Raw genomic sequence first — 18,712 nt, 5'->3', positions numbered from 1 at the left:
CAAGGAGACCTGGCACACAGGTCATGGGCTTGAATTTAGACGAGAGCCTGGTTTCCCCTGACCTTGCTTATCTCATCAATTCTTCCCTAGTTAGGACACTATGTTTGTATTTTTTTTCTTGCCTCGATATATGTAACTTTCTAGTTATTCCCATCTGATTCTAATTTATATTAGAAAATGTTCAGTTTGTTGGTTGATTATGAACAATAATATACCTAGAACCATTTCTAAAAACAGCCATAATAAAGTCAATCTCACTCCTCCCAGTCAGAGACTATCCTTAATATTTGACATATTTATTTTCAGTCCTTTCCTGTGCATATACATATAGTTTTCTTTTTTCTTTTTTTTTTTTTTTTTTGTCTTTTGTCTTTTTGTTGTTGTTGTTGTTGTTGTTGTTGTTGCTATTTCTTGGGCCGCTCCCGCGGCATATGGAGGTTCTCAGGCTAGGGGTTGAATCGGAGCTGCAGCCACCGGCCTACGCCAGAGCCACAGCAACGCGGGATCCAAGCCGTATCTGCAACCTACACCACAGCTCACGGCAACGCCGGATCCTTAACCCACTGAGCAAGGGCAGGGACCGAACCCGCAACCTCATGGTTCCTAGTTGGATTCGTTAACCACTGCGCCACGACGGGAACTCCTACATATAGTTTTCTATTCATCATTGGGAGAGTATTACATATTCCTTTCACTATGAACCTTTTCTATATGAATATGCCTTAAATGCATTAATTTAATGGATGATGATATTCCTTTGTAAGTTCACACCAATATTAATTTAACTGTGTCCTATTATTTTGCTGGTAAAAAGTAGCTGGGATTGGACACATGTTATTACCCTGTAACAGGTCTTTCTAAAAATCTACACATACCCTTACATGGAATCTTCACAATAGCCATGCAGTTAGTTGAACACTATTTTTTAACTCCCATTTTACAGATGAGGAAAACTGAGGCACAGTGAGGCTTGGTGACCTGCACAAAATCATCCTCGCTAGTTAAGATATACAGCTGGGGGTATTATTATTACTTCAGGGAATATGCTCACCTTCACATATTTGTATCTGTAAATTCTCAAGATAAGCTCAGAAGCAGAATTTCTGGATTGAAGGGTGAAAACTTTGCTTTCTTTTCTTTTAAGGTTCTAATGACTATTCGCAAATTGCTTTACAACATCACCCCCAACCAACAACACATGAAGCTGTCCTTGTCACAACATCCTTACTCCAAATACTGTGACAGGATTGTGGCTAATTTTGCTGTTCTTTGATCGCTCACCTAGTGAGGCTGAATTTCCATTTTTTCATATGTTACTTTTCAATTTTTAATCCATTGAACAGCCTATTCGTCCTATGTCCATTGTTAACTGGGAGATTTTTTGGAAGGACCTTTTACGTACTTATGGTATTATTCTTTGCTTTGGTATATTTGTGTCAAATGTCTCATTTTTTTCTCACTTTGCCTTTTAACTGTAATTTTTTATGTAGAGCTAGATTAGCAAAGTTTTTCTATAAAGTGCCAGACAGTAAATATTTTAGACTTTGTGTATGTTCTCTAGTGAAACTACTCAGCGCTACCATAATAGCCGGAAAACAGGAATAGATTATACGTAAACTAATGGGCATAGCTGGATCTGGTTCATGGGTTGCAGTTTGCAGACCCCAGATGTACAAAAATGTCTAACCTGGAGTTCCCCCGTGGCCTAGTGAGTTAAGAACTGTGCATTTCACTGCAGCAGCTCAGGTCACTGCTGTGGTGTGGGTTCAAGCCATGGCCCAGGAACTTCTGAATGCCATGGGTGTGGTCAAAAAAAAGGTCTAACCTTGAGTTAGGAAATCCTTCGTTGCTCCCCTTTGAGGTTTTCTCCACTGCTTTTATACTCATAATCCAGGTCCTCTGTAGAGGCAGCTGAATACTCACCCAAACTCTAGCTTGGAAGTTGGAAACAATTCAAAATCTTGCTGCTTCTAAACACTCCTTTTCTTCTTCCCCTCCACACACATCACGTCTCCTTCTCCCTTCCTTGTTGGAGTATCAAGGCAATTCTTCCTGTCTTCCAAAGAGCAACGGTATTACTCAGCCCCCTTCACTGCCTCTCTTCCTGCTTCATGAACTCTCTCCAACAAATGAGTTCCATTCACAAGTGGAACTGTGGTGAACAAAATTTTCCCCATCTCATTATACACAGACAAACTAAACCAAGCTCAAGATCAGAGATATATCCATCTCTATTTTATTTTGGCTTCTTTTTTGTGCATTTGACTCTTTAGTCCTTTTGGTCTTTATATTGTGGTATATGCTTTGAGAAATCATGCCAACTTCATTCCAAATAGTTAACCACTTACCCCAAAAATAGACTTGGGTATACATAGAAGAGTGAGTTTGTGATTAAATTTGGCATTCAAAATTAGAGGAGAAAGAATCATTAAATAATTCTGGGACATCTTCTCTGCATTCTCTGCCTATCAGTTCTTCTACCACTACCATGCTGTTTTGATTACAATCTATTATAATAGCTCTTAAAAAATGTCTTGGCTACTTGCACCATTTCTGCTTCCAGATAAATGTTAGATGCACTTTTTCAAGGGCCTATTCTATAAGAATTTTTATTAAAATTATTTAAGTCATAATATAACATCAGAAGAATATATATCTATATACCATTTGCTCTTCTGACAAGGAACATCTACCCAAATTTTATTTTGTATCTTTTAAGGAAATTTTACTTATTATTTGTGCTAATTAGTATAAAAAATGTAAGGTCTTTTTTGAATTGAGAATTTTGACAAATTTATTAGCTAAGAATTGATATTCTAGAAGCACAATTTACTAACATTTTCATGTGTGATTTTTATATCAATCATCATTCGTGACTGGCTCTTTCATTTCCTTCTATAAAAGTGTCTGTAATTCTTTAACAGGTCTTTGTTCTATCTCCTCTATATTAGTCATTTCCCTTTTTGGCTTTTCTCACTCTTGTTTACCTTTTTCTCTTCATTGTGGGAGTTTCTTAAGTTTGTCCCACACTGCTGATCCTATTTTCTATTGTGTCAAGTCTACTACTTACCATCTGCAGGACAGGCACCTTTAATGTACAAGTTCTATTTCTCTTTGATATTATTTATAGTCTCCATTCATTGACTTTGTTTTACTCGAAGGATGCAAAAATGACTTGGAATCTATAAAACAAAAAGAAAAAAAAACAGGGAGTTCCCATTGTGGTGCAGCGGAAATGAATCCCACTAGTATCCATGAGGAGGCAGGTTTGATCCCTTGCCTCACTCAGTGGGTCAGGGATCTGGTGTTGCTGTTAGGCTGTGGTGTAAGCTGCAGATGTGGTTCAGATCCTCTGTTTCTGTGACTGTGGTATGTAGGCTGGCAGCTGTAGCTCTGACTGGACCCCTAGCCTGGGAACTTCCATATACCACAAGTGTAGCCCTAAAAGCAAAAAAAGAAAAAAGGAAAGAAAGAAAGAGAGAGAGAGAGGGAGGGAGACCAGAAGGAGAGAATAGGTTAAAATGAAAAGACTGAGGAACCAAGAATTGGTTTAATTTCTTTTTCATTTTATATCCCATAGAAGGTAATTTTCAGAGGTATGTTTTTCTTTCTTTCTTTTTTTTTTTTTTTTCTGGATACACTTCCGTTTTCTTTGAGTTGATTGATTGTTTTTCTCCTACAGGAGGTATGATGTTAATATTCTCTCCTCTCTCTCCCTCCTTGTTCTAGAAGGAGAGTTCTACCCAAAAGCAATGTTTACAAGCAGCTTCCACATTTAGACTCTTCTTAGCCTCTCCTGCTGTTCATTTCTGGCCTGAGTTAAACTGTATCTTACCTGGAGGATAAGTTGAAAAAGTAAATGAATCCATAAATCAACGAATTGTAATGGGCAGGCTAATGAACACATTCCTCAAACCCCAGATCCAGAAACATGATGGAGATTCATGCCAGGATGTTCGTATCTGCAAACCTCCACATCCAGACTCCTGCGCCCTGTCAGCTATGGGGGGGAGGGGGCATTTGTTAAACGCTTCTCTGAGATGTCAAAGATAAGTTCCACAAGACTTCGCAGCAGGAATGCACAGCGCCACAGGAGCCTGCCAGAACCGTAGGAGGCAGATACTCTCTGCCCTACAAATCTTGTTTCCAGGCACCAACGATGCAAGCAGCGACTCAGCCTGTGACTCAGGGATTCCCAGCTGTGTGGGTGATGATCACATGAATCCCAAGCTTAGACGTGGGCCACAGGACATTGGGGATTGATCTGGAACAGCACAGGAGCTTGGGAGAGGCCAAGGACCCAAGAGGAGATCTTCACTGTGTCTCTGTGGGATCCAGTGATAGGCATGGGAAGGTTGAGACAAGTGGGAGAGAGTGAATAACAAAGCACCACACAGCCTCACTGATCCTCTCACCCAGCCTTAAGTCATGCCTCTGAAGGGCAGAGCTCAAAGTCTGCCTGTGACCTAGTAACTTCTATCAGTCAGCCATCCTGGTCCACCTCCGCATCACGGCCTGGGGAGGAGTACCAGCTCACCAGTTTGCCACCAGGCAGGGTCACGTGACTAGGCTTGGCCAAGGGGCTGTGGGCAGAAGTGATGCGGGTCATTCCCAGGACACAACTGCTGGTGAAAGGCTCTTTCAGAGTCTTCTTCACTGGCATGGCGGTCAGAGCAATGGACACATCTCCTGGTTATGACATTGCAAGATGGTGACGATGGCCTTCAGTCTGGGTCTCCAAGTAATTATATGGGTCTGTGGTATACATAAATACACATGTGTCGCTTTAAGCCATGAAACTTGAGGGCTGTCTGGTGGGCTTTGAGGATTATTGATGACCACGGCATAATCTCGATTATTTTGACAAATATATTCTCTGATTAACTGAGTGATCATGGGCAACTAGCTGAACCTCTCTGGGTTATCTATCATTTCCTCATTTAGCAAATGGAGAACATTATAGCACTTGCCGTATTAAAAAGATTTAAATGTGAATGTGCTGTTTTAAAGGAGGTAACTAATGTGTGTGTATAGCATGTAACAAGTGCCTCACAAATGTTACCTCTTAGCTTTATTTGATTCTCCAAGAGACAGAAATTAAAACGAGTGTTCTGTCAACTTACATCAATTTATATGTGAAAAGAGAAAGGGGGGGGGAGAGAAGAGGGGGAAAGAGAGAGAATCCTTTGGAAACATACCTCATTTATAGAGCAATTAATGGGATGTCTATCAAAACCACCAACACTTTATTGCCCAAGTCACATAAGCCAGTGTGTTCAAGGTTTCATGAGATCTGAGCTCCTTGAGTTTTTGTTAAAGATACATTTCTAAGGAGAATAAAGGTTCTCATTCCCCAGAATAACATTCCCACATGCCATTCGTCTTCCTCTTCATTACTGTCCCAAGATGGAAGTGGCAGACCTCTGGGAAAGTAGGATTGCTTTCTAGAGGCTCTTATTTTCTCACAGCAGGGAGGGAAGCCAACTCCGGGTGTGGTGTCCCTGCCTGCCTTCTCCACACACATTCTCCTTGGGGTGCCTCAGCATACCAGAGGTGTGGTTGGTAAGTATCACTCCACCCATGGGGTGTCTTCTTGGCCAAGCCTCATATGACCCAAACTCTCATTAATAAGACTGTGCAGTAGCAGGAATGAAGGGGATATATTTAGTGTTCTCCATTGTCTCCCCCAGTAGACTGGTGGATCTGTCTTCCAAGAACAGTCCACCTTCCATAAAACCACCTCTCTCCAAGCAACTCCTTGAAGGTCTCCCACTCAAATATCTTCCTGGCCCAAGTAGGCTTCTTGGATGAACTGTGACACCACCACAAGCCAGGTACAATAGCGAAGGGCCACAACGACCCAACACAAATCTAGGGAAAGCCTCACACCGAGGCCGCAGGGTTCTTCCCAAGCATCACACCCAGGAGAGCCAGCTTCTCAAGAGGTGCTGTTCAGGCTTGTCCCGAATGTAATCACACAGTGGAGTCACCAGTGTTCCAAGACAATTATGTAGTCCTTGGAGGCTAGTGAGGTTGGTTAAGCTCAGAATCCAAACTTCTTCTCTTATGGGGACAATGTAAACAAAGACCAGTTTCTCTAAACATACACTGATCCCTCCAGAGAAACACACGCACCTCCCATTTCCATCTAGGTTGAATGGTCAACATCTTCCCCTGTACCAGCCTATTCTCACTGAACATTGGTTCTGAGATTTTTTTTCTAGTGAGTAAACATCCAAGGACAACTCACCTCAAGGATCAAAGACAAAAGCCCACTGACAGAGCTGGGGGGAAACCAAACACATATAAGTATGACGTGGATGGATGCATTGGGTATTGGTGTCAGAAAGGGTGTGTGTGTGTGTGTGTGTGTGTGTGTGTGTGTGTGTGTGTGTGGTGTGTGTGTGTGGTGTGTAGTATGCAACGCCAGTGTTTACAGTCTTTCAATGTGGCTGAGCCAAAAACAGAACTGTTGAAATCCAGGCAGTCTATTCAACCTTACTTCCAAGGGAGCAACATTTTTTTAAGACTCTCCACAAAAACTGGGTAAATGGTACTATCTATCATCCTGAGGCTATAAATTCTGGTGTTGGAGGCGAATATGAAGACCTGTTCCCTCTATTACCATCTGTCTACACTTTGTGATTCTTGAAGATAGGTGTCCCTCTACTCCTGTCTCCTTTGTCCAGGTAGAGAGAAAATGATGACTTCTGCCAGCAGTCTGGGCCAAGTCAGAAAATCCCATCCACCAAGACCAGGGAGTCTGCAGTTGTGGAACCCTCTAGCCTGCAAGCCTAGTCCCAACAGGACATTACACTGAGGGGCAGAATTTTAAAATAACATTGGATACCTGTGTATTTCTTGAGCCCTCTCGTTCTCTTAGTTGTTTTCCTTCCTCCACTGGCAGAACACAGATTAACACTACATTAATTTGGGAGCATCTAAAAGGACATAACGTAGCTCAACTTAGTTCCTACTTTATGGACTCAGTCCCCCATGAGCCTCTCAAGAAAGTCCAGAAATCCTGGGAGAGTGGAACAAGGAAGATCTATTTGTTTCTCTTCAAAATCCCCATTTTCTTACCTCACCCATATTGCCTCCTGGAAGCTCTAAGATATAAATAGCACGTTATGGGCTGTACTTTCTCTTCTAACTCTGAAAGCCTAAAACCCTGGATTTAAATGATATTAGGATCATCTGTATTTTTAGGTCACAAACTAGCAAGTAGCTGTTTGACATTTCTCACTGACTTCCCAACGGCAGGTCTCAAAGATAAAAGCAATTCGATTCTTCCTTGTAAATACTCTTCATCTAGGGCTCAACTCCTGAAATGGACTTCTATGACTCGGAGAAGTCATTTAAAAATCCCAGGTCACCAGCTTCCTTTGATCCGATACGGCCTTTCCACTGGCTGCCTCTATTGTCCAGGAGCCAGTAAGGAGTTCAGTGGTACTTCCTTCCTGGACTTGTGGCCAGCTGGTTTTACAGGGGGAGCCCCCCATTACATACAATGTCTTGTGCCAAGAAAAGGCCTTTCCATGAATGTACACTTTCAGTTACACTGAATCTATTGGAGAATGTGCAGGTTTTGGGAAGGACAAGCAATCTTTGACTTGTAGAGGTAATTCTCATCCATATTCAAATCCCCATATCAGGAGTTCCCATTGTAGCTCAGCAGCTTAAGACCCCGACTAGTATCCATGAGGATGAGGGTTTGATCCCTAGCCTCACTCAGTGGGTTAAGGACCCGGTGTTGCCATGAGCTGTGGTATAGGACACAGTTAGAGACGCAGCTTGGATCTGGTGTTGCTGTGGCTGTGTGTAGGCTGGCAGCTACAGCTCCAATTCAACCCCTAGCCTGGGAACTTCCATATGCCATGGGTGCAGCCCTAAAAAGACACACACACATACACACAAAATCCCCGTATCACAAATAACAAACATTGATCACCCACTACGTTCAAAGAAAAATTGTGCTCTGTATATTTTTCCCATAATGCTTTAATATTGCCTCTGTGTTCTATCCTCTCCCTCCAAAAAGCTATAATTTTAAAAGGGAACATTTAAAAAAAAAAAAAAAAAGCGTAAGCAAAAGGCAAGCTTCCTCGCTCTCCAAGTCCACTCTAGATCGTTAAAGTCACAGGGGATGGTTCCATCAGAGTTCTCTCACCACCACCACCACCACCAATTTTCTGGGGATTATAAATCACTGATTTCCACACTGAAATCGCAACTGACAACCACTGAGAACATCTGCCAAGGGTGTGTCACAGCTGAAGGCGGTTAAGAGTCCATACAGGAATCCTGTTCTCAGACTTGGGGACCCTGAGATACCACTGGAATTTGCCTAAAGGCCAGGACCAATTACCGCAGAGCTCCCAGTGGAAAGCTCAGGATTTCCTAGACTGCTTTCTTCGTCACTTCTTCCGGAAAGATGCTGTGGATGTCAACGAAGGGACTCTAGAAATGCTCTCTGCCATCGGCCAGAATGTGCCACCCCCAATGGCAAGACGCCTCCATGACTTCTCTCACTTCTTATTTTAAAACTAAGGAATCCATCTCTCTAGTCCATAACCCTGTTTGAAGCAGTCACTTTTAATATACGTCCTCCTTTATTAAGGGTGTTTATTTAGTGACATCCTACCTTTTCTATTGACTTTTACTTGACAGGTCAGTCTTCAAGAAAATACGTGGAAACCAAAAATATCACCATCACAGAATTTTAGGCAGGTTTTAAGACAGGAAAGCTTGATTTAATTTGGTGTGCTACATCAATTTAATGGATGAGAAGCATGTTTCTTAAACGGAATGAGTTGCAGAAAGAAATCAGAGGATTGATGGAGAAACCAGATTGCCTTCCAGATCCTTCCAAGTAAGTGGACTCACAGATTGGCTTTAACTATTTAGTTTAGAGTAAATCATCACTACATTGGTAGAAAGACCAAAAAGAAAAAAAAAAAGATAATATTAAACAGAACTTTTAAAAAATAATCTGCAATTTTTTTTATAATTTCAAAAGCCAAATTATCCAATTTGGAGGGATTCTGATAATTTTTACATGAAGGAGATTCATATAGTGATACAAACAGATAATCAGTACTCCAGAAGAATGATACGGGGAAGATAAACAGAAGAAGACTTTACAGAAGTTAACCAATTTGGCTAAAAGCTTAAAAGACAACAGAGATACTTGGAACCCATCCTGAGCTCTCAGCCCACAAGAGTTAAGAACTAATACTCTGCTGAGGTGTTCAACAGGTGTAAGACCACAGCCTACAGCTTCCTAGCACAAACAGCTTCTTTGCTTACCCAAGTGATACTACATTTGATGGGGTGAGATGGTAGGGTAAAATGTTAATTATTTAGTAAGGTAATGAGTAAAACAGAAGGTAGAATGTATTGATTGCTTACTTTTTACACCTGATTATCACACACAGATTGGTCAATCTAAAAATGCTGTATTCTACAAGATTCCATTTTTAACCCACTTCTTTTTCACCAAAATAGAATGCCCACAAACAATATGTACTTCTGCAAAATGCATGGAGCAAGCCAAGTGTAAGGAGAGGCATCTGGTCGCTTATGTTGCAACTAAGACTATTTCCATCTTGCATTGCCTTTTTTTTTTTTTTTAACAGCCATACCTGCTGCATATGGAAGTTCCCAGGCTAGGGGTCAAATTGGAGCTGCAGCTGCCAGCCTACACCACAGCCAAGCAATGCAGGATCTGACCTGCATCTGTGACCTACTCCATAGCTTGGGGCAGTGCCAGATCCTTAACTCACTGAGAGAGGCCAGGGATAGAACCTGCATCTTCAAGGGCACTAGGTCATGTTCTTAACCCAGTGAGCCATGACAGGACTTCCTTGTATTGCCTTTCAACAATTTAAAAATGCCTGTCTTCACAGCCTAAGTGCAGGGCTGCTAGTTTGAGACTCTGCCTGTACACCTGCTAGGAAAATGTAGCCATGTCCTCAGCATCAACTGTCAACTGTATGCTGTTGGCCAACAACTCTCAAATCTACTTTCCTAGTCACTGTATCTCTGCAGGATTCCAGGACTATGTCTGGCTACCTGGTAAACATCTCCATTTAGGTGTCTGACAAGTACCTCCAACTTAACATCTCTAGACCCCAAATGAAAGCTGCTTCACAACAAGGGAAATGAGGGCCCCATGACATGTATATTAAGGGAAAGTCTGCGGTTTGAAAACCATCCAAATCCCTACTCTTTCCAATCATGTAATAATACATGGTCCATTTTCATCTCCCTCTCATTATTCTCTGGGCATGTGGGCCTTCCTGTTAGTTTACTGCCCAGCATTTCAACCACGAGGGTTTCTCACTTGCAGTTTGCTCTTTCTAGGTGCTTCTCCGATCTTTGACTATCTGAGGTCTAATAGGCATACATAGCTCAGCTCAAATGGCAGATCCCAAGAGGACTTTTCAGACCCCAAAGGCTCCTCTTTCCCTCAGTTTCATTCTCTATCACTCACTGGATCCTGCATTCTGGCTCTCAATATCTAAACTTTAAATTTTTTATCCCCCACCCCCAGGTGAGCAGGCACTTTGCCTGCCTTGGTCACTATTTCCCTGGAACAGTATTTCACACAGTAGGCATTCATTACATATTTGTTGAATAAATGAATGAATGACACAATGCGCCATCATGCCCCACAGACCTGTTTCTCCCAACTTCTCCCCTCCTTGCAAGCGTCCCTGCCTTTCACACAACTACTCAAACCAAAAAGCATCAGCCTAGAAACTTCCCTCCTTCTTAATCACATCAAAATCCCCAAAAGAAAACAAATAACCTTCTAAAATATTTCTCTGACCTAATTCCTCCCCCCTGCCTCTGGGCTACTGTTCAATTCCCCCATACACCCACCCAATTGAACCTTTCCCATTTGTCCCCTAGATCTTCCTAAAACTTAATTTTGATCCTATCACTGTCCTTCTTAATTCTTCAAAGGCTTCACTGCCTAAGAATAAAAGGAAAATTCCCCATTAAGTCGTGGAAGATATTTCATGAACTGGATTCTATTTGCCAGACCAGTCTCTTCTACCACCTCATGCTTATTAACTTCAACCATAGAACACACATACCCTTCCTCCACCACCTGGAAATGTCCATTACACATGCCTGGACCTGCTGTGTGACAAATGGACCGTAACTAGTAAAATCCTAGCTCAAGCATTTTCCAAGTTGTCTGAATACATGTAGGTGCACCTGATCCAATCATACCTCCATTATAGGACGTTTTGCACTATAATAATAGTCTTTTTACATATCTATTGTCTTCTCTTTGGCCATGAGGTCAAGGAGGGGTTATGTCTTCTTCACATTCATATTCTTAGCAACTAGCATAGGGCCCAATGCTTTGAACTTTTTGTCCCTGTTGAATTAATAGGTAGAGAGATGTCAATAAATCTATGAGAGTAAATTTTTGTGGTGAGTTTTCATCAATTATAATTCTCTGGAATTTCTTGATGACATATTGGCTTCTGACTAGAAGCCATTATTCAAATGCTTAAATGATTACAACTCCCTTTAGAGCATCCGTTTTAGGCTGGGAATGTGGCGAGGGCTCCAGTAATCACTGTAGAATATGATAAAGGGAGCCACACCCAAGCTTGACTGGATCTGAGCCCTCCTCACTTTAACCATTTGAAATTCCATTTGCATGGGATTCATTTTTCTAGTTTCTTATAGAACGTAGCCATCCATGAACTTTCTGCTTTTAAACAACGAGAAGAGACTCCTGCTTCAAGCCCTGATGGAGTAACTGCTGTTGGAGTAGCTCTTCTCTGTAAACAGTGATAAAATTGGCCAAAGTATATAAGGTACACATTTTCAGGCACTGGAGGATAGGTGGCCTCGGACTGAGATTCCTGAGATAAAGGAATCACATGAGGTAAGCCTCATGTTCACCTGGGCCCTCTGTTGGGGAAAATTTCCCAGCCCTAGCGTAGGGAGGTAGAACCCAAAGTGCATGGCAGTCCTGCTGAACTGAAGAAGCAGAGATCAACGTTTAGGAATGCTCACACCGGGGGCAATTTCAGGGCAGAGTACTAGAAAGAACTGAAGCACATGGGAGAGTGAGGAGTGGTGTGAGCAGTCTGTGTAGGGTTCTCTGCAAGACCTTAACCAAGGCCAAGCTGCAGATGTGCATGATGAGGTTCCGGGTAGAGAGAGCTGCTTGAGGGTTGAGAATGGTGTCTCTGGAGGTCACACAGTACTTGGAGACACTGGATTATTATCTCACCCAGAATAGAGGGATACTACTGACATGTCAGGCAGGCAAGTGGACATCAGTGAGTCCCCTGCTTAGGAATAAGGTCCATGGTCCAGAGCAGGGAACAACTATGGCCCGTGGATGGACCATATAGTTTTATAAATAAACTTTTAGTGAAATATAGTCATGCTTATTTACTTACATGGTTTTATGGCTACTTCCATGCTACAATGGCAGAGTTGAATAATTACAATGGAGACCAAGTAAGTCATATACCTAAAATATGTATCATCAGGTTGTTTAAGAAAACCCTGCCAAACCCTGCTGCAGAGTAAAGACTATTCTAGACTGCCCTACCAAAGCCTAAAACCAAGCTCCAACAGACTCAAGGAGAGCATCTAGTATGTTATTTGCCTGTCAGGATGTAACCTAACATGCTTTAAAAGAGGACAATATAATCTAGACTCTTTATAATGTATTACCTATAAGAGTCATCAGATGATTAAGAAAAATACTAAGCATGTAAAGCAGGAAAATGTGACCCATAGTCATGAAAAAAAATAAATAAATAAAAAAGAAGACATCAGAAATAGATCCCAAGTTGACCCAGATGTTGGAAACAGCAGACAAGGACTCTCAAACAGAACTTAAAGGAAAATATAGTCTTAATGAGCAAAGAGATCTAGGGTGCCAGCCATAAGAAAAAGAATTATGAATTTTTAAAATAATTTTTAAAAAGTGGATAAACATAACAGCTGATTAAAATCAGCCAAAGAAAGAATGAATTTGAATACAGATAAATAATACACCAAACTGAAGAAGAAAGAAAAAAACTAAAAGACTGAGATAAACAGACCCTCAGTGGTTTGTGGGAAAACATCAAGGAATTTAACATATGTATAAGTATTATACCAGAAGAAGAAGATAAGCATATGAAGGGAGGAAAAAAAAAAAAAAAAACCACCTTAAAAGGAAAAACGGTTGAATATTTCCCCAATTTAATGAGAAACATTAATCTATATATCCAAGAAGATGAGCAAATCCAAGCAGGATAAATACAAAGCAAATCATAACCAGACACAGCAGAGTCAAACTGCTGAAAACCGAAGATAAAGAGAAAATCCTAAAAACACAATATGGGAAGATAAACATCAGAACAAATATTTGCTAACTGCTCATCGGAACAATGGAGGTCAGAAGACAGTGGAATGACATCTTGAAAGTGATGAAAGAGGAGTTCCCACTGTGGCGCAGTGGAAACGAATCCAACTAGTAACCATGAGGATGCAGGTTCAGTCCCTGGCCTTGCTCACGCTCAGTGGGTTAAGGATCCGGCACTGCCGTGAGCTATGGTGTAGATCCAGACACAGCTCAGATCTGGCATTGCTGTGGCTATGGTGTAGGCTGGCAGCTACAGCTGTGATGAGACCCCTAGGAACCTCCATATGCCACAGGTGTGGCCCTAAAAAGACAAAAGACCAAAAAAAAAAAAAAAGTGATGAAAGAAATAAAAAAGGTCATCCCATAATTCTCTCTCCAGGGAAAATATTCTAAATTTCCTGTTGTGGCTCAGCGGTAACAAACCCAACTACTATCCATAAGAACCTGGGTTCAATCTCTGGCCCCGCTCAGTAGGTTAAGGATCTGGCGTTGCTGCAGTGTAGGTCACAAACACAGCTCAGATCTGGCGTTTCTGTGGCTGTGGCACAGGCCGGTGGCTGAAGCTCCGATTTGACCCCTAGCCTGGGAACTTCCACATGCTGTGGGTACAGCCCTAAAAAAAAAAAATGAAGGTGAAATAGGATATATATATATTTTTTAGTGGCTGTACCTACACGACATGGAAGTTCCTGGGCACCCCAGCCATAGCTATGACCTACACCGTAGCTGTGGCAACACTGGATCCTTTAACCCACTGCCCCCGGCTGGGGATTGAACCTGCTCCTCCACAGGGATCTGAGCCATTGCAGTCAGATTTTTAACCCACTGCACCACAGCGGGAACTCTAAACAGGACACTCTTAAGAGAGCATTATGAGAAATACTAAGGAATTTCCTCAGACCAAAAGTGAAATGATACAAGTAGAAACTTGTATCTACGGGAAAGAAATACACCAAAAAGGGTCAATATCTGGGTCAGTAATGTAACATCAGATATTTCTCTCCAAGTTTAAAACACAAGTAATTTTTTTTTTTTTTTTTTTTTTTTTTTTTTTTGTCTTTTTGTCTTGTTGCTATTTCTTGGGCCGCTCCCGCGGCATATGGAGGTTCCCAGGCTAGGGGTTGAATCGGAGCTGTAGCCACTGACCTACGCCAGAGCCACAGCAACGCAGGATCCGAGCCGCGTCTGCAACCTACACCACAGCTCACGGCAACGCCGGATCGTTAACCCACTGAGCAAGGGCAGGGACCGAACCCGCAACCTCATGGTTCCTAGTCGGATTCGTTAACCACTGCGCCATGACGGGAACTCCACAAGCAATTTTTTAAACAAACTAATATCTAACCTAGGGTTTATCACATGTGTAAAGATAATGTGACAAAGGATGAGGGTTGCTGTAAACAAAGGAAGGGGGAATTTCCTCTTTTAATTCTTGCCTGGCTCTTTGAACTGCAAGGTCTTCTCCTGACCTTGGACAGAGATTTGTACCCTTGGTTCCCTGGTTCTCAGGCCTTTGGATTCAGGCTAGAATTAATCACTGGCTTTCCTGGGTCTCCAGCTGATAGATGGCAGATCATGGGACTTCTCCGACTGAATCATCACGTTCGTCAATTCTGCATAATAAACCTCTCTACGTCTGTCTGTCTGTCTGTCTACGAGAACACCTTGGAGATATCATGGATTCAGTTCCAAGTCACCACAAGAAAGAGACTATTACAATAAATTGAGTTCCAGGATTTTTTGGCTTTCCGAGTACATGTAAAAGTCATGTTTTCTCTATCCTGTAGTCCATGAAGTATACAATGGCATTTAGTCTGAAAAGTCAATGTACATAACTTAATTAAAAATACTTTATTGGGGGAGTTCCCACTGTGATTCAGCAGTAATGAACTCAGCTAGTATCCGTAAGGATGCTGGTTCGATCCTTGGCCTTGCTCAGTGGGTTAAGGATCCGGCATTGCTGTGAACTGTGGTGTAGGTTGCCGAGGCAGCTTAGATCTCACGTTGCTGTGGCTGTGCTGTAAGCCAGGAGCTGCAGCTCCAATTCAACCCTTAGCCTGGGAACTTACATACGCCACAGGTGCGGCCCTAAAAAGGAAAAAAAATAAAACAAAACCAAAAAACTTCATTGGTTTAAAAAATGCTAACTATCATCTGAGCCTTCAACAAATCATTACCTTTTTGCATACCAACATCAACTATCACTGATCACAGATCACCATGGCAACTATAATAATAATGAAAAACTTTAAAATCTTGTAAGATTTACCAAAATGTGACACAGAGACACGAAGTGAACAGATGCTATTGGAAAAATACCACCAACTGTCTATTTGACACAGGGGTGCCACAAACCTTCAATTGGTAAGAAAAAAAAGAAGTAGCGTCTGAGAGGCTCGATGAGGCCTACTGGAGTGAGGCTTGGGACTTGGTATTTCCGGAGAACTCTACCGTAGTTTTTATATTTGTAATGCACCATAAATGAGGTGGCACAACAATAATTCTAACAGTAAAAAAACCAACAGAAAAATGAAATGGAGGGTAAAAAATATTCAATTACTGCCTTGCTCCCCTCCAAAATAAGGGAAACGAAAACAGAAAGAAACAATGTATGAGACAAATAGGAAGCCAATAGCAAGATGGCGGACATATATATAACTAAATCAATGATAACATAAAATGTGAGTGGACTCAAGATTCAAACTAGATGTTTTGTTAAACTGGACAGAAAAGCAGGACCCAATTATCTGCTATCTATAAGAAATTCCTGTAGGAGTGCCCATTATGGCTCAGCAAAAACGAATCTGACGAGCATCCATGAGGACGCAGGTTCAATCCCAGGCCTCACTCAATGGGTTAAGGATCCAGCGTTGCCATGAGCTGTGGTGTAGGTCGCAGACACGGCTCAGGTCTAGCATTGCTGTGGCTGTGGTGTAAGCCGGCAGCTATGGCTACAATTCGACCCTTAGCCTGTGAACATCCACATGCCGTGGGTGTGGCCCTAAAAAGACAAAAAGAAAAAACAAGAAAGAAAAGAAACTCATGTAGATTTCCTACATTTTAAATAAAAAACATTTTGAGGAGTTCCCCTCGTGGCGCAGTGGTTAATGAATCCGACTAGGAACCATGAGGTTGTGGGTTCGGTCCCTGCCCTTGCTCAGTGGGTTAATGATCCGGCATTGCCGTGAGCTGTGGTGTAGGTTGCAGATGCGGCTCGGATCCTGCGTTGCTGTGGCTCTGGTGTAGGCCAGCGGCGACAGCTCCGATTAGACCCCTAGCCTGGGAATCTCCATATGCCGCGGAAGCGGCCCAAGAAATGGCAAAAAGACAAAAATTAAAAAAAACATTTTGAGGAAATACCAAATAAAGATATTCAACATTTATATCTGTAAACATTTTTTTAACAATTGCTTTGCTTGGTTTGTTCATGGCTTATGAATAGAGAACTAAAGTGTGTTACTTAAGCAACTAGATGGGTAGATGGACAGAGAGATGTTAGACAGATCCCCCACCCACCCCCAAACATAAACGAGCATACTACTTAGGATCTTGCTCTGTGTTCAAAATTCCAAAAACAATCTCCTGCAGTAGCCCCACCGAACATATTCTTTTTTAAAATTTACATGTCTTACCTTCTCTGTTAGACTGAAATCTCACTGAGAGTTCAAATACTGAATAAATCTTTACTGATCACTCAGTAAAAATACATCATGCACTGAAGCCATACCCAGAAACCAGTTTCACCAGACATTTACAGACTGGTGCAAGGAAATAACGAGTAAGCAGGCAATCATAATAAACTTATTATACATATGATAAGCTATTTGATAGATAAATAGGTAAAAGAATGAATGAGTGGAACATATTTCCCCAAGTTGGTAGTTTTAATTTCTAAATCAAGTCCAACCACAATCTGAACAATCCCAAGGCATCTCCATGCAGTGGCAGCTGGCAGAGGAGAAAGCAAAATATCAGGCAGGAACTAAAACCCCTTAATAGGATTTGCCCTGAAAACCTGGCATTTCATAAAGCAACAAAGTAAAGGCTTTCTACCTTCTATTTAAGTGGAGCACAGACAATATCTTTCCAAAGCATCATCTGAACCATAATGCCTTTGTTGTTCTTTAGCCTTAATTTAATTGTAAAGAAATGTGGTATCATGTTTTGTTCCATGAAGAGGAAAATAATCCATGTATTATGCCAGCCAATAAAAACAACTCAATATGAGGTCTAAACTTCTGATTATCTTCATTTCCCCTAATTCTAGGGTTGCGTGTTTTTTGGGTTTTTTTTTTTTTTTTTTTGGAGTATTTGGCATTAAATCAAACTCAAGTCTTAAAGCAGATCTTACACAGTATTGCTACTGTCGTTTGTTTTAGTGCAGGTATCCAGCAAAAACCTGATCGATTCACCACGAGAGGCTTTGGCAATGACCAGATGGCAAGAATTCAGTGTCATCTCCTATAACATGACCTAGGGAGCCAAAGTCATAGCCTTATGAGGGAGACAGAGGAGATCAAATAATATGGAATTTGGGTGCACTCGTTTGAATGTGGGATCTTGAGTATTTCAGAAAGAGTCCATTAATGAACTTTAAGATGCCAATAAGCCTCTGTCATCTTTCAGTTGAACTGTTCATACCTTATCTCAATGAAAACATTCTATGAGTTCCTTATGCAGTACAGCGATTTGTAGGACAGACACAGTCCTTTACGGATTGCCATACCACGTAACCACCCATCCACTCCTTCCATACCAGCCTGCCCTTATTTTGCTCAACTATTTATTCCTCCAACAGGTGGCTTAAAGGGAATGAATACTGATTAATCGTTTTTCTCCTTGAAAGTGGTCAGTTTGAAACAGGACACGTGACCTAATTCTTACCAAGGAGATGTAAGACAAGTCTGAAAAGGGAAAGGTTTCAAGGAAAAGGTTTCTTTGTCATGAAAGAGCCATTTTGCAAAGGCCCTTTCTGCAGCAAGGTGATGTGTCTGTCTATGACCTGTGATACTGCCACAGCCACCTTTCCAAAGCAACAAAGATAATATGATAAGGATGATAAAGCAGTTAGAAGGAACCCAAACCCCTGAAGACCATCCCTGAGCAGAAGGATTAATCAAAGCTGCATTTCTGCATTATGGGACATTTTATTACAGGACACAGGACTTTAGCGATCTTTCTTATTAAGAAGGTTGTGTCATCACTTCCTTTTTCCTGAGCCCAAGGAGATCCTGATACAAGTTTCTCTTTCTTTCCATTTCTAAGGTGATGACTGATTCCAGATTGCAGAAAAGCAAAGATGATGAGGGGAACTGG

General features: G+C 41.6%; 1 long non-coding RNA gene across 10 annotated transcripts in view; it reads right to left on the bottom strand.

Moving 5' to 3' along the window:
* Nucleotides 1–18,712, bottom strand: part of LOC102165790 (uncharacterized) — a 194,516-nt gene that overhangs the window by 143,934 nt on the left and 31,870 nt on the right. For all 10 annotated transcript variants that reach the window (XR_014820788.1, XR_014820790.1, XR_014820795.1 and 7 more), the window contains exons 3-4: nt 3,071–3,182; nt 1,924–2,152 (exon numbers count right to left, since the gene is read on the bottom strand). This is a non-coding gene — a long non-coding RNA (uncharacterized LOC102165790). The remainder of the gene's footprint in view (nt 1–1,923; nt 2,153–3,070; nt 3,183–18,712) is intronic.

This window comes from Sus scrofa, chromosome 12, assembly GCF_054392235.1.
Source record: "Sus scrofa isolate SSC_HxYL_T2T_F1_AM1 chromosome 12, Sscrofa_HxYL_maternal_Yorkshire_Landrace_v2.0, whole genome shotgun sequence".
In the NCBI taxonomy this organism is placed as follows: Eukaryota; Metazoa; Chordata; class Mammalia; order Artiodactyla; family Suidae; genus Sus; species Sus scrofa.
The sequence above is the reverse complement of the archived record's forward strand: the minus strand, read 5'-3'. Positions and strand labels throughout refer to the sequence as shown.